The sequence below is a fragment of the Entelurus aequoreus genome, linkage group LG13, assembly GCF_033978785.1.
Source record: "Entelurus aequoreus isolate RoL-2023_Sb linkage group LG13, RoL_Eaeq_v1.1, whole genome shotgun sequence".
NCBI lineage: Eukaryota > Metazoa > Chordata > Actinopteri > Syngnathiformes > Syngnathidae > Entelurus > Entelurus aequoreus.
The window spans coordinates 35,347,806-35,363,261 of NC_084743.1; positions in this window are offsets into that span (position 1 = coordinate 35,347,806).

Consider the following 15,456-nt stretch of genomic DNA (forward strand, 5'->3'; position numbering starts at 1 on the left):
GAGCTAGCTCGGAGGCTATCCTGGGGACTGGTGCTAGCTCGGGAGCTAGTGCTAGATCGGAGGCTAGCCAAAGGGCTGGTGCTAGCTCGGAGGCTAGCCGAGGGCCTGGGGCTAGCTCGGAGGCTAGTCGAAGGGCTTTGGCTAGCTCGGAGGCTAGTCGAGGGGCTGGGGCTAGCTCGGAGGCTAGTCGAGGGGCTGGGGCTAGCTCAGGGGCTAGCCGAGGGGCAGGTGCTAGCTCAGGGGCTAGCCAGGGGGCTGGTGCTAGCTCAGGGGCTAGCCAGGGGGCTGCTGGCTGTGGCTGGGAAAAACGAAAAATAGGTGGAATAAGTCTGGCCGGGGGTAGCCTGTCTGGGTGCGGCTGCGCTACCCCATCAGCACAGCCACCAGTACTACCCCCCCACCCCCCTCAGAAAGCGGATGCCAGACGCTTCTTGCTAGCTGAGGAACAGTCACTAAGGGTGGGAGGTGGGTGGCCAGGCGGCGGGTAAATTCTTCCATCCCTACAGCACTGCTAAATAGTCCATGAATTTGCTGAGGTGGGCTAGAAAAATTGTCCAGGGTGGATTGAAAAGAAAAAGACATAATGAGAGGGGCAAAAAAAAAGAGGAAGAAAAAAAAAAAAGTCACTGGGGGCGGAGCTAAAGTCACTAGGGGACGAGCTAAAGAAAAACTGTGCCGTCAGGTCTTTATATATAATTTGGCGGGAACTTACTGTTATGTTTGGACTAAAGGGGAGGTGACGGCAAACATACACCAGGGGACAGTATGAACAATGTTTTATTATGTTGCTGCTTCTTGATCTTAGCGCCGCTTTCGATACCGTCGATCATAATATTTTATTAGAGCGTATCAAAACACGTATTGGTATGTCAGACTTAGCCTTGTCTTGGTTTAACTCTTATCTTACTGACAGGATGCAGTGCGTCTCCCATAACAATGTGACCTCGGACTATGTCAAGGTAACGTGCGGAGTTCCCCAGGGTTCGGTTCTTGGCCCTGCACTCTTTAGTATTTACATGCTGCCGCTGGGTGACATCATACGCAAGTACGGTGTTAGCTTTCACTGTTATGCTGATGACACTCAACTCTACATGCCCCTAAAGCTGACCAACACGCCGGACTGTAGTCAGCTGGAGGCGTGTCTTAATGAAATTAAACAATGGATGTCCGCTAACTTTTTGCAACTCAACGCTAAGAAAACGGAAATGCTGATTATCGGTCCTGCTAGACACCAACATCTATTTAATAATACCACCTTAACATTTGACAACCAAACAATTAAACAAGGAGACTCGGTAAAGAATCTGGGTATTATCTTCGACCCAACTCTCTCGTTTGAGTCACACATTAAGAGTGTTACTAAAACGGCCTTCTTTCATCTCCGTAATATCGCTAAAATTCGTTCCATCTTGTCCACTAGCGACGCTGAGATCATTATTCATGCGTTCGTTACGTCTCGACTCGATTACTGTAACGTATTATTTTCGGGCCTCCCTATGTCTAGCATTAAAAGATTACAGTTGGTACAAAATGCGGCTGCAAGGCTTTTGACAAAAACAAGAAAGTTTGATCATATTACGCCTATACTGGCTCACTTGCACTGGCTTCCTGTGCACTTAAGATGCGACTTTAAGGTTTTACTACTTACGTATAAAATATTACACGGTTTAGCTCCAGCCTATCTCGCCGATTGTATTGTACCATATGTCCCGACAAGAAATCTGCGTTCAAAGAACTCCGGCTTATTAGTGATTCCCAGAGCCAAAAAAAAGTCTGCGGGCTATAGAGCGTTTTCTATTCGGGCTCCAGTACTCTGGAATGCCCTCCCGGTAACAGTTAGAGATGCTACCTCAGTAGAAGCATTTAAGTCCCATCTTAAAACTCATTTGTATAATCTAGCCTTTAAATAGACCCCCCCTTTTTTAGACCAGTTGATCTGCCGTTTCTTTTCTTCTCTCCTCTTCTCCCCTGTCCCTTGCGAGGGGGAGTTGCATAGGTCCGGTGGCCATGGATGAAGTGCTGGCTGTCCAGAGCCGGGACCCCGGGTGGACCACTAGCCTGTGCATCGGTTGGGGACATCTCTGCGCTGCTGACCCGTCTCCGCTCGGGATGGTTCCCTGTTGGCCCCGCTGTGGACTGGACTCCCGCTGATGTGTTGGATCCACTGTGGACTGGACTTTCACAATGTTATGTCAGACCCACTCGACATCCGTTGCTTTCGGTCTCCCCTAGAGGGGGGGGGTTACCCACATATGCGGTCCTCTCCAAGGTTTCTCATAGTCATTCACCGACGTCCCACTGGGGTGAGTTTTTCCTTGCCCGTATGTGGGCTCTGTACCGAGGATGTCGTTGTGGCTTGTACAGCCCTTTGAGACACTTGTGATTTAGGGCTATATAAATAAACATTGATTGATTGATTGATTGATTATATATATATAGACAATATATATAATAATAATAATAATAATAATAATAATAATAATAAACAATACAACTAATCTATAGAATGAAGTGTGTGACCAAAATACCAGAGTGTGTGATGTAAGACTGTGTGTGTAGTTAGCTGTTGTGTATTACCGTGATGTTGGATGAGGAAGTAAAAAAGTCCAAATTGGGCAAGGCAAAAGGGGTCTAAGATGCGCGAGGGGTCCGTGGGGCAGAGAGAGACGTCAGAGTCCGGGGGGCGAGCGAGGAGTCGGGAAACGAGGAAGGGAGTCCAAAACACAGGGGAAGATCCAGGGAATAGTGAGACGCACAGCTCACTGTCCAGGCGGCGGAGGGTACTGCGGGGACACGGAAGAAAACAAGGGACAAGTAAGCCACGGAGAGGGAAAACAAGAATAGAGCATAAATTTTGTTGCTTACTAAACACCATGAGAAAACTAAGTTCCTGCGCCGATCCTTGGGTCCACCCTGCCTTTATCCGGCACACCCTCATCAATCTCAGGTGTGCAGATTTCTGGTGAGTGATTGCAGCTGGTGGCTGCTGCAGGGCGGAGACGCGCGCGGCGCATCCCTGGATGTGCGCACCCGTGGATGTGCGCACCCGTGGGCGTGTCCCGAGGTGCGCACAGACGGCAGGGGTCTGAGCCGTAACAGATTGATTGATTTAAACTTTCATTAGTAGATTGCACAGTACAGTACATATTCCGTACAATTGACCACTAAATGGTAACACCCGAATACGTTTTTCAACTTGTTTAAGTCGGGGTCCAGGTGTCCTGAGTACTTTCGTGCTCGTCACAGATTGTCAATAACAAACACAATGTTCATACATAAGGGTGTCCATATGTGCACTTGGCACCAGGATACCCTAGGCCGCAGTTCCATGATTGACTTTGTAGTTGTGTCATCGGATTTGCAGCCTCATGTTTTGGACACTCGGGTGAAGAGAGGGGCAGAGCTTTCTACAGATCACCACCTAGTGGTGAGTTGGCTGCGATGGTGGGGGAGGATGCCGGATAGACCGGGCAGGCCCAAAGCATCCTGTCAGAGAGTTTCAGTTCCCACATCCGGAAGAACTTTGAACATGTCACGAGGGAGGCCCTGGACATTGAGTGGACCATGTTCTGTACCTCTATTGTTGAGGCAGCCGATTGGAGCTGTGGTGGCAAGGTAGTTGGTGCCTGTCGTGGTGGTAATCCTAGAACCCGCTGGTGGACACCAGTGGTGAGGGATGTCGTCAAGCTGAAGAAAGAGTCCTATCGGGTCCTTTTGGCTCATGGGACTCCGGAGGCAGCGGACAGGTACCGACAGGCCAAGCGGTGTGCGGCTTCAGCGGTCGCGGAGGCAAAAACTCGGACATGGGAGGAGTTTGGGGAAGCCATGGAAAACGACTTCCAGAGGGCTTCGAAGCGATTCTGGACCACCATCCGCCGCCTCAGGAAGGGGAAGCAGTGTACTGTCAACACCGTGTATGGTGGAGATGGTGTTCTGCTGACCTCGACTGTGGATGTTGTGGATCGGTGGAGGGAATACTTCAAAGAACTCCTCAATCCCACCAACATGTCTTCCTATGAGGAAGCAGTGCCTGGGGAATCTGTGGTGGGCTCTCCTATTTCTGGGGCTGAGGTTGCCGAGGTAGTTAAAAAGCTCCTCGGTGTGCAAAGCCCGGGGGTGTATGTGATCCTGCCGGAGTTCCTCAAGGCTCTGGATGCTGTGGGCCTGTCTTGGTTGACAAGACTCTGCAACATCGCGTGGACATTGGGGGGCACCTCTGGATTGGCAGACCGGGGTGGTGGTTCCTCTCTTTAAGAAGGGGAACCGGAGGGTGTTCCAACTATCATGGGATCACACTCCTCAGCCTTCCCGGTAAGGTCTATTCAGGTGTACTGGAGAGAAGACTACAGCATAAGGTCGAACCTCAGATTCAGGAGGAACAGTGTGGTTTTTGTCGTGGTCGTGGAACTGTGGACCAGCTCTATACTCTCGGCAGGGTCCTTGAGGGTGCATGGGAGTTTGCCCAACCAGTCTACATGTGCTTTGTGAACTTGGAGAAGGCATTCAACTGTGTACCTTGGGAAGTCCTGTGGGGAGTGCTCAGAGAGTATGGGTTATCGGACTGTCTGATTGTGGCGGTCCGCTCCCTGTATGATCAGAGTCAGAGCTTGGTTTGCATTGCCGGCAGTAAGTCGGACCTGTTTCCATTGAGGGTTGGAGTCCACCAAGGCTGCCCTTTGTCACTGATTCTGTTCATTTTCTTGTATGGACAGAATTCCTAGGCGCAGTCAAGGCGTTGAGTGCATCCGGTTTGGTGGCTGCAGGATTAGGTTTCTGCTTTTTGCAGATGATGTGGTCCTGATGGCTTCGCAGCCGAGTGTGAAGCAACTGGGATGGGAATCAGCACCTCCAAGTCAGAGTCCATGTAAAAAGAGATCTTGCCCCAAGTGGAGGAGTTCAAGTACCTCAGAATCTTGTTCACGAGTGAGGGAAGAGTGGATCGTGAGATCGGCAGGTGGATCGGTGCGGCATCTTCAGTAATGTGGATGCTGTATCGATCCATTGTGGTGAAGAAGGAGCTGAGCCAAAAGGCAAAGCTCTCAATTTACCGGTCGATCTACGTTCCCATCCTCACCCATGGTCATGAGCTTTGGGTTGTGACCAAAAGGACAAGATCACGGGTACAAGCGGCCGCAATTAGTTTCCTCCGCCGGGTGTCGGGGCGCTCCCTTAGAGATAGGGTGAGAAGCTCTGTCATCCGGGAGGAGCTCAAAGTAAAGCCGCTGCTCCTCCACATCGAGAGGAGCCAGATGAGGCGGTTCAGGCATCTGGTCAGGATGCTACCCGAACGCCTCCCTAGGGAGGTGTTTCAGACACCTTCAACCGGTAGGAGGCCACGGGAAAGACCCAGGACACGTTGGGAAGACTATGTCTCCTGGCTGGCCTGGGAACGCCTCGGGATCCCCCGGGAGCAGCTGGACGAAGTGGCTGGGGAGACGAAAGTCTGGGCTTCCCTACTTAGGCTGCTGCCCCTGCGACCCGACCTCGTATAAGCAGAAGAAGAAGATGGATGGATGGATGGATGGATGGATGGATGTCTTTGTATTGTTTTTTAAACAAAATTAAGGTTGGACAATCTTTTAATTCCCCATTCAAACTGTTCTATAGTTTAATCCCACATATTGAAACACAAAAGCTTCTTCGTGTTGTGCATACATTCTGAATTTTAAGATTGAAATTACCCCTTAAATTATAACCCCCTTCCCTCCCAGTGAAAACCTTTTGCACCTCAGTTCAGTTCAGTTCAGTTTCAGTTTAATTCGAACAGAAAGTGAATTGTTTTCGCTTTATATGTAGTTTTTACTGTTTGTAGTACCACAAGATCTTAAAATTTCCATAGTTAATGAATGTATTTGGGTGATCCCTATATCCTGCTTTATAAATTACCCTTATTGCTTTTTTCTGCAGGGTGATGACTGGCTATAGTGTGCTTTTGGAACTATTGCCCAAACTTCTGCACAGGAGTGCAAGTTAATGGCATTCATATCTCTGCATGACAATATTATAACCTTCTCTACCTACCTATTAATAAAATCGAATATTCAGCCTCTTTAACACTCTGCAATTGCGGACTACAATCAGAACAGGTTTTAAAAAATATACCATAACAATGGTAATATTGTGTAGTAAACTGTAACTACCCGATGTGGGCTGCAGAGGGCAGTGGCAGGCATGCCTGCAGTATTAAACCTAGTCTCAGTGGTAGCGAAGAAGAAGAAGAGATTGTTCATAGACAATCTTTCTCCTTCATATCGCCGCTGTCATTTCAATACATCCATCCATCCATTTTCTACCGCTTATTCCCTTCGGGGTCGCGGGGGGCGCTGGAGCCTATCTCAGCTACAATCGGGCGGAAGGCGGGGTACACCCTGGACAAGTCGCCACCTCATCGCAGCATTTCAATACAATTAGTTTCAATTTACCAGAAAACATTTATTTAAGTAGAAATACCATAGAATAACAGAATAGCATGATCGTATTGTAAGACAATGTTTTGTTGTTTTTTTGGTTAGACCGGATGTGAAGCATTGCGCTATTAATGTGAAGCCGCCAACTGGACGTGTGTTATTGGTATGAGAAAAGACTTGACACGTTGTGACGAAAATCTCGGATAAAAGTGACTTTAAATTTCCTTTCTACCGTCTTTGTTTCTGCTGAGCTAGTATTCCATCTTACTAAAGCAGTTCAAGTAACAATCTACATTTTATGTTTTCAATGCACTTAACTGTAATCCAAACACGGACATGAAGTTCCTCCATTCTACAAGCAGCAATGCGCGCTCAGTGTTGGCCCACGGCGATTGAAGGTAAAATTGTCTTGTCTTGTCCGGAGAACGACTTGCCATGGCTTTGGATATGAGATTTCCATAGGGTCCCCATGACTTTGTGCAGTTCTGCTAGCTATTTTTGAGCCTGTGGCTCAACAGTAACTGGACCGCATTACACATTTCCCCAAACTACGGAACGGGCCGAGGGTCAAAAACATTAATTGCGTATTAAAGGCCTACTGAAATGATTTTTATTTATTTAAATGGGGATAGCAGATCCATTCTATGTGTCATACTTGATCATTTTGCGATATTGCCATATTTTTGCTGATAGGATTTAGTAGAGAACAACGACGATAAAGTTCGCAACTTTTGGTCGCTGATAAAAAAAAGCCTTGCCCCTACCGGAAGTAGCGTGACGTCACAGGTTGAAAGGCTCCTCACATTTTCCCATTGTTTTCAATGCAGCGAGAGCGATTTGGACCGAGAAAGCGACGATTACCCCATTAATTTGAGCGAGGATGAAATATTCGTGGATGACGAACGTTGGAGTGAAGGACTAGAGTGCAGTGCAGGACGTATCTTTTTTTGCTCTGACCGTAACTTAGGTACAAGCTGGCTCATTGGATTCCACACTCTCTCCTTTTTCTATTGTGGATCACGTATTTGTATTTTAAACCACCTCGGATACTATATCCTCTTGAAAATGAGAGTCGAGAACGCGAAATGGACATTCACAGTGACTTTTATCTCCACTACAATACATCGGCGAAGCACTTTAGCTACGGAGCTAACGTGATAGCATCGGGCTTAACTGCAGACAGAAACAAAATAAATAAACCCCTGACTGGAAGGATAGACAGAAAATCAACAATACTATTAAACCATGGACCTGTAACTACACGGTTAATGCTTTCCAGCTTGGCGAAGCTTAACAATGCTGTTGCTAACGACGCCATTGAAGCTAACTTAGCAACCGGACCTCACAGAGCTATGCTAAAAACATTAGTTATCCACCTACGCCAGCCAGCCCTCATATGCTCATCAACACCCGTGTTCACCTGCGTTCCAGCGATCGACGGAGCGACGAAGGAGTTCACCCAATCACAGATGCGGTCGGCAGCCCGGAGACGGAGGAAGTCAAGGTGAAGTCGGCGGCTAGCGCGTCTGCTATCCATCTCAAAGTCCTCCTGGTTGTGGTACTGTAGTCCGCCGCTAATACACCGATCCCACCTACGACTTTCTTCTTTGCAGTCTTCATTGTTCATTAAACAAATTGCAAAAGATTCACCAACACAGATGTCCAGAATACTGTGGAATTTTGAGATGAAAACAGAGCTTTTTGTATTGGATTCAATGTGTCCGCATACTTACGTTTCAACGATTGACGTCACGCGCATACGTCATCATACGTAGACGTTTTCAACTGGAAGTTTAGCGGGAAATTTAAAATTGCACTTTATAAGTTAACCCGGCCGTATTGGCATGTGTTGCAATGTTAAGATTTCTTCATTGATATATAAACTATCAGACTCCGTGGTCGGTAGTAGTGGGTTTCAGTAGGCCTTTAAATAGTGGTCTGTATTCCTGGAAAGAGTGATGGCACCTTCCTGGTTAGGATGAAGGCCGTCCCTCCATGAGCAAGCCCGGTTGCCCCCAGAAAGAGGGCCAATTATCAATAAAAGTTAGTTCCTCTCGCAGGCAGTCGGCCAGAGACAAGTACTCAATGACGAGACATCTTTCTAGCAAGATTACAAGTCCTAGCTATGTTCCTCTTTGTAATCTCTGAATGTCTTATCCTAGTGCCGAGGTTTACAACTATGTTCGCGTAGCTGGTGGTGCCATTAGCCTGTCGTACGTGTGAACTAGGCTTGTTGCGAATCAGCGTGAGGGAGCAGACGCCTTCGGAGCATAGTTGCTTTGGAACGCGACTAGCTTAGCTTTGTTAGCTTAGCAGCTAGCTAGCTGAGGATGAGGTGGTGAGACAGAGAGTGGGTGCTTTGAAAGTGATAAGACTACTAAATGTGTTTGAGAAGGAATAAAGAAAGTTGTAAAACAATTAGAAGCACACAGATAAAAAGATAGTACTTAGCTTTTTTGCAGCAACGAGCGGCAGCACACTTATCCGGACGTGACGTCACTCAAGGGTGTTTGGTTACATTTCTACCACATATGGATAATCTGCTGATGTCACACTTGAACAAAACGTCACACTTGAACAAAATTCCAAAACGACAGTTTAGAGGAAGTATGAAGAAAGGCAACATTGTTTTATAAATATCCCCGCAACACCTCCATGGTTTAATAAACATTTTGAGGGACTTATGCAGATCCCAAATACACATAAGCAAGTACCAACAAGTAAGGTTTTGCATGATAAGGCCCCTTTAAGGTAGAGGAGCATGTGCAGACTGTCACGATCGGCTTTGCTAGGACCCCTACGCAAAGAGCAACACAATAAGAATAATAACAAAAAGCGCATTCAAAAAGGAGTGAGGAAAAATAACTAAGGATGCACACAAAAAGGTGTGAAAAAACAGCAAACGCAATCAAAAGGTGTGGAGAGGAAATAGATGCAGGCGGCAGATCATGACACGTACAAAATATATTTTATGATTAATCTGTGTTTATACTTGATTTATGTGATACTTAATGGATTAATTACATGAGTTAATGCAGTCCTTATTAAATTGTGGGGTGGTGCAATGACCCCTCCTAGAATCTGATGAAACATATGTAGCGATTGTCTTCACTGTGACTACGATTAGAGACGAGGAAAGACTGAGGTGTTGGTTTCTTTAGTTAGTAAAAATACAATGTTAAGCAGAGGTGTACTTATAACAACTTTATAGACAAACGATACTATTTATAGTCACGGTATAGAGTGGGGTGCGCAAAATATTTTCTTCTTCCTAGGGTGGGGCGTAACAGAAGATAACTGAGAGGCACAGTTAATCCATTAAATTTGACAGCCCTACTTCAAACATAGGTGACAAATTCATAAAACTACATATTTATAAATAATAATATGCTGAAAGTTAGGCATTTTGGGCCGCGACAATCACAACAACAAAAAGCTCGCAAAATCCTGGAATGACTGCTTATGGGTTAAAATAGGCGATGACACTGTTTAAACTTGTAATGGTTCCAAAATAATCTCTAGGCCGTCTTGATTGTTTTGCTGTGGATTACATAGATTAAAAATCCTATTTGAAGGTCTGCCGGGAGACACTTCATTTTTTTTATCCTTTCACTGAGGTGAAAGCGTCATCTGTGAGTTCACGGGGGGCGTTTTTAACTTCAGCTCTGGACAGAATATCCATTGTTTTATCTGTCTGTGTTCAGGTTACATTGTTCCTGCACTCTCTAATCCAGATGTTGATCTGTGCACATCTCCTCGTGTAGACTTTTAAGCGACGCATCATTGAGGACACGATGACGGGGCATGTAGGGTGAAAACTAAACGTTACAGAGTTGGTATGCACAAATGTATAATGCAGATTAGCGAGCAGGATTCCAGTCATTCATCTCTTGTGGTGTATTTTTAGAAAGATCGTAAATCCTTTGCTCCCTCTGACTCTGTCTAATAGTTGTTCTGCAGTTTGATTTAGGTGGATTACTGGATGACGGGTGCCACGTGTTGCGCCTGAGAGTGTGTGTCTGTGTGTGGAGGGTGGACCAGGATGTGTAGGTGTGTGTATGTGTGTGTGAACCTATTGCACTCTTTTTTTGTATGTGTAGGAAAGAGATGTAAAATCCAGTGATGTTATTTAAGAATTAAAATTCAGTGCACTGCAGAGATCACCCTGTCTAGACTCTGGTAGTCTTATAATGGGATTCAAGCAGATTATCTCCATTACACTGTATTTATAATTGTAATATGGGCAAGCCAGCGAGCTCTAGTTCCATTCTGCCAGATTCAGCTCCTCTGTGACATTCATGTATTCAAATATTTATGTTGGTATAAATTATATTTATTATTGGGCTAAAAGAGGTGCCATTCCAACCAATCAGTGCCATTTGCATCCCCAAGCAATAAATAATAGGATAGGAAAGAACTGATGTAACCCACAATGGGGAAATTATGTAGCTGCAGTGAAGGTACAAAAAGTCCACAAAAATAAGGTCAAAAACACATGAAAACGAGAGAGAAACATCAAGAAATATAAAATACATTGAAAGAGCAGAGCTGATGCAGCCAGCTGCCACTTCAGCAGTGTCATATCTACATACAGGTACAATAGTAAAACACAAGGTAAAAAAAAAAAAAACTCCACATCTCCTCTTGTCTCTCCACGTGGACTCCGGTGAGGCAGAGAGCCAGCAGATGGTCTCCGGTGCAAACATAGTCTAAAAGGCAGATCCAAAAAGTTCACCAAAAAGAAGTTCACAAAAAAAGCACCAAAAAGCATCGTAGAAGTCACGAAAGGGCCTCGCCTTTTTGCGCAGTCTCGAATGGGCCCGAACCAAAATGCATAATCCACGTAAAAACAAGAGGGAAACATCACAAACACAATAAGGAGGAAGCACAAGAGCACAGAGCTCCTGCAACCAGCAGCCACTACAGCGGTACCACCTTGAGGGGGGGCCTTCTTTTATCGGTATCAGCCAATATATATTTATATATATGTTGTTGTTTTTTTACAACTACAACCGAAATACATCAGCAGATACAATATATACACATTTGATACCAGTATTTTTTATTATATATATATTATATATATATTTCATTATTAAAATGGTTATAAGTAGAGAGAAAGTTAGTTGGAATAAGCAGTGCTCCATTCTGCTAACCTGCTGGCCTGCTCAAACACCACCACCCCCACCCCCGCACACACTCTCCCTCTCTTGCTCTTCTCGGAATGCTGATCGCCGACCGCACATCTTCTAGAACAAATTGAGAACAGGAAGTGAACATATGTGTTAGTAGATTCCCGGGCACGGCTACGCTGCTGCTCACTGCTCCCCTCACCTCCCAGGGGGTGAACAAGGGGATGGGTCAAATGCGGAGGACAAATTTCACCACACCTAGTGTGTGTGACAATCATTGGTACTTTAAGTTTAACTTTGACTTAGTAATTGCTAAGAAGTGGAAAAGGGGTATGATTAATAAAGCTTTGCTTCTAAGTTCTTCCTACTCATTTTCAGACATGTTAGAAATGAAAATATCTAAAACATTTGATGTATCATATTGAAATTCTATACATGTTCGAAAAAAAACTTTTACCTACCAACCAACCAACAAATAGTTTGGGGTTCCTCCAGAGGAAACATTACAATGCATTAAATACATAAGCTGCTATAAAATTGTATAAAATCGAGTAGATGGCGAGAGTTTGCAATGAACAAAAAGCCCATTGTTTTTTTTTGTTTTTGTTTTTTTACAAATATTCAGGAGATTACCCATATTTTATGGTCTTACAAAAAAAAGCTCCTGAGGTCTTCTGGCATCATTCTTCTATCTTTATTAAATAACAGAACAAAGACCCATGATGAGGCAGAATTCAGCCACTATGGCACACCTGTTGAATAGCCTGACGGAGAGAGAGCCTTGCCAGACCGTTGGTATTTAAATTTTAAAAAAGATGAAAAGCATACCTTTTTAATCAGGCTTTTTAGTGACCATTTAAAGGCCTACTGAATTTTTTATTTTTTATTTAAACGGGGATAGCAGATCCATTCTATGTGTCATACTTGATCATTTTGCGATATTGCCATATTTTTGCTAAAAGGATTTAGTAGAGAACATTGACGATAAAGTTCGCAACTTTTGGTCGCTGATAAAAAAAAGCCTTGCCTGTACCGGAAGTAGCGTGACGTCACAGGTTGAAAGGCTCCTCACATTTCCCCATTGTTTACATTGCAGCGAGAGCAATTCGGACCGAGAAAGCGACGATTACCCCATTAATTTGAGCGAGGATGAAAGATTCGTGGATGAGGAACGTGAGAGTGAAGGACTAGAGTGTAGTGCAGGATGTATCTTTTTTCGCTCTGACCGTATTTTTTTTAATGCTTTCGATACCGTCGATCATAATATTTTATTAGAGCGTATCAAAACACGTATTGGTATGTCAGACTTAGCCTTGTCTTGGTTTAACTCCTATCTTACTGACAGGATGCAGTGCTTCTCCCATAACAATGTGACCTCGGAGTATGTCAAGGTAACGTGTGGAGTTCCACAGGGTTCGGTTCTTGGCCCTGCACTCTTCAGTATCTACATGCTGCCGCTAGGTGACATCATACGCAAATACGGTGTTAGCTTTCACTGTTATGCTGATGACACCCAACTCTACATGCCCCTAAAGCTGACCAACACGCCGGATTGTAGTCACCTGGAGGCGTGTCTAAATGAAATTAAACAATGGACGTCCAGCACTATTTTGCAACTCAACGCTAAGAAAACGGAAATGCTGATTATCGGTCCTGCTAGACACCGACACTTATTTAATAATACCACCTTAACATTTGACAACCAAACAATTACACAAGGCGACTCGGTAAAGAATCTGGGTATTATCTTCGACCCAACTCTCTCGTTTGAGTCACACATTAAGAATGTTACTAAAACGGCCTTATTTCATCTTCGTAATATCTCTAAAACTCGTTCCATTTTGTCCACCACCGACGCTGAGATCATTATTTATGCATTCGCTACGTCTCGTCTCGTTTACTGTAACATATTATTTTCGGGTCTCCCTATGTCTAGCATTAAAAGATTACAGTTGGTACAAAATGCGGCTGCTACACTTTTAACAAGATCAAGAACATTTGATCATATTACGCCTATACTGGCTCACCTGCACTGGCTTCCTGTGCACCTAAGATGTAACTTTAAGGTTTTACTACTTACGTATAAAATACTACACGGTCTAGCTCCATCCTATCTTGCTGATTGTATTGCACCATATGTCCCGGCAAGAAATCTGCGTTCAAAGAACTCCGGCTTATTAGTGATTCCCAGAGTCAAAAAAAAGTCTGCAGGCTGTAGAGCGTTTTCTATTCGGGCTCCAGTACTATGGAATGCCCTCCCGGTAACAGTTAGAGATGCTACCTCAGTAGAAGCATTTAAGTCCCATCTTAAAACTAATTTGTGTACTCTAGCCTTTAAATAGACCCCCCTTTTAGACCAGTTGATCCTTCGTGGAGAGGGGGGTCACAGATTCGGTGACCACAGATGACGCGCCAAAGTTGGGACCTAGGGTGGACCACTCATCTATGCATCAGTTGGGGACGTCTCTGCGCTGCTGACTGGTCTCCACTCAAGATTATCCCCTGCTTGCCCCACTATGGACTGGACTCTCACACTATTATTTTAGATCCACTATGGACTTGACTCTCACACTATTATGCTAGAACCACTCGACGTGCATTGCACCTGGGCGACCAGGGGGGTCCCCACATCTGCGGTCCCCTCCAAGGTTTCTCATTGTCATCCCATCGGGTTGAGTTTTTTCTTGCCCTGATATGGGATCTAAGCCGAGGATGTCATTGTGGCTTGTGCAGCCCTTTGAGACACTCGTGATTTAGAGCTATATAAATAAACTTTGATTGATTGATTCGATTACTTTTATTTTGTATTATTTTTGTATTATATATAGACCCGACCTCGGATAAGCGGAAGAGAATGGATGGATATATACAGTATATATATATATTTTTTTATTTTATTTGTACCGGTAGTTATTCTCCATCATTTTGCTGGTCCTTGACCTGGATAATGTTAATGACCCATGCTGTATACGACACATTTTAAACACTTTACAAGTGTTGCCACCATGGCTTCTTATAGATAGTACTTTAAGGTTTAAAATATGATTTTGCAGGTTCCCAGAATGCATAATGTCAGTGTTCAATGCTGTACTGTAAGGTGGTGCCCGAATGTTTTGCTTCTTATTCTGCAGTGTCACAATGTTTTCCTTTCTTTGCGCCAGCAGCGGCGCTGTGCCAGGTAGGTGAATGACCTCACGTCTTAAGAAGGTTAAATGAGGGCGTCCGACTTTCCTCACTGCTTACCGGACAAACAGATGAGGTAAACAAGGTTAGGACTGAAGACGTTCCAGCCAGTGGCCCAGACCGGCTCACCTTACAGACATGTGGCCTACATGTCAAGTTTTGGTGCTAAACCTGTTTATGCTTTCTTTTGCACTAACTCTCCCTAGCAAGCTTTTAATATGTCTTTGCTCTACAGAGCAACTGCTGGAGGTCTATAAAAGACTCTTTGTTTTCAATCTTTTTGTCCTTAAAATACCTCACTGCTCACAACACAGCGCAATGTGGGCTGAGGTCATGCGATACCTGACTGTGATATTGTTTTCTTTGTTGCTGTATGTATCGACTATCAAACGTTTCTTTCACTGCAGACCGATGCATCATCCCCAGTCACGACTAAAAATGTTTCTTGTTTTCCTTTCTATGTGTTTAAATGAGTTTCTCAAAGGATGGTTTTAAGGTTACGTTACAGTCTGGACTCTGAGTGATAGGATAAAGTAAAAACAACCAACTCTTTTGTAAATTGGTAAACGTCAGATTATACAGTAGGAAGGGGATTTATATGCCTCCATTTGTTGCAGTTTACCTGACACATGAAAGGTGACGAATTTGGGGCGTGCACTATCCACTTTATCCGCCAGATGGCAGAGAGTGTTGAATATCTTAAAATGTGTTTTGTGGCAAATCCAACTTTGAAC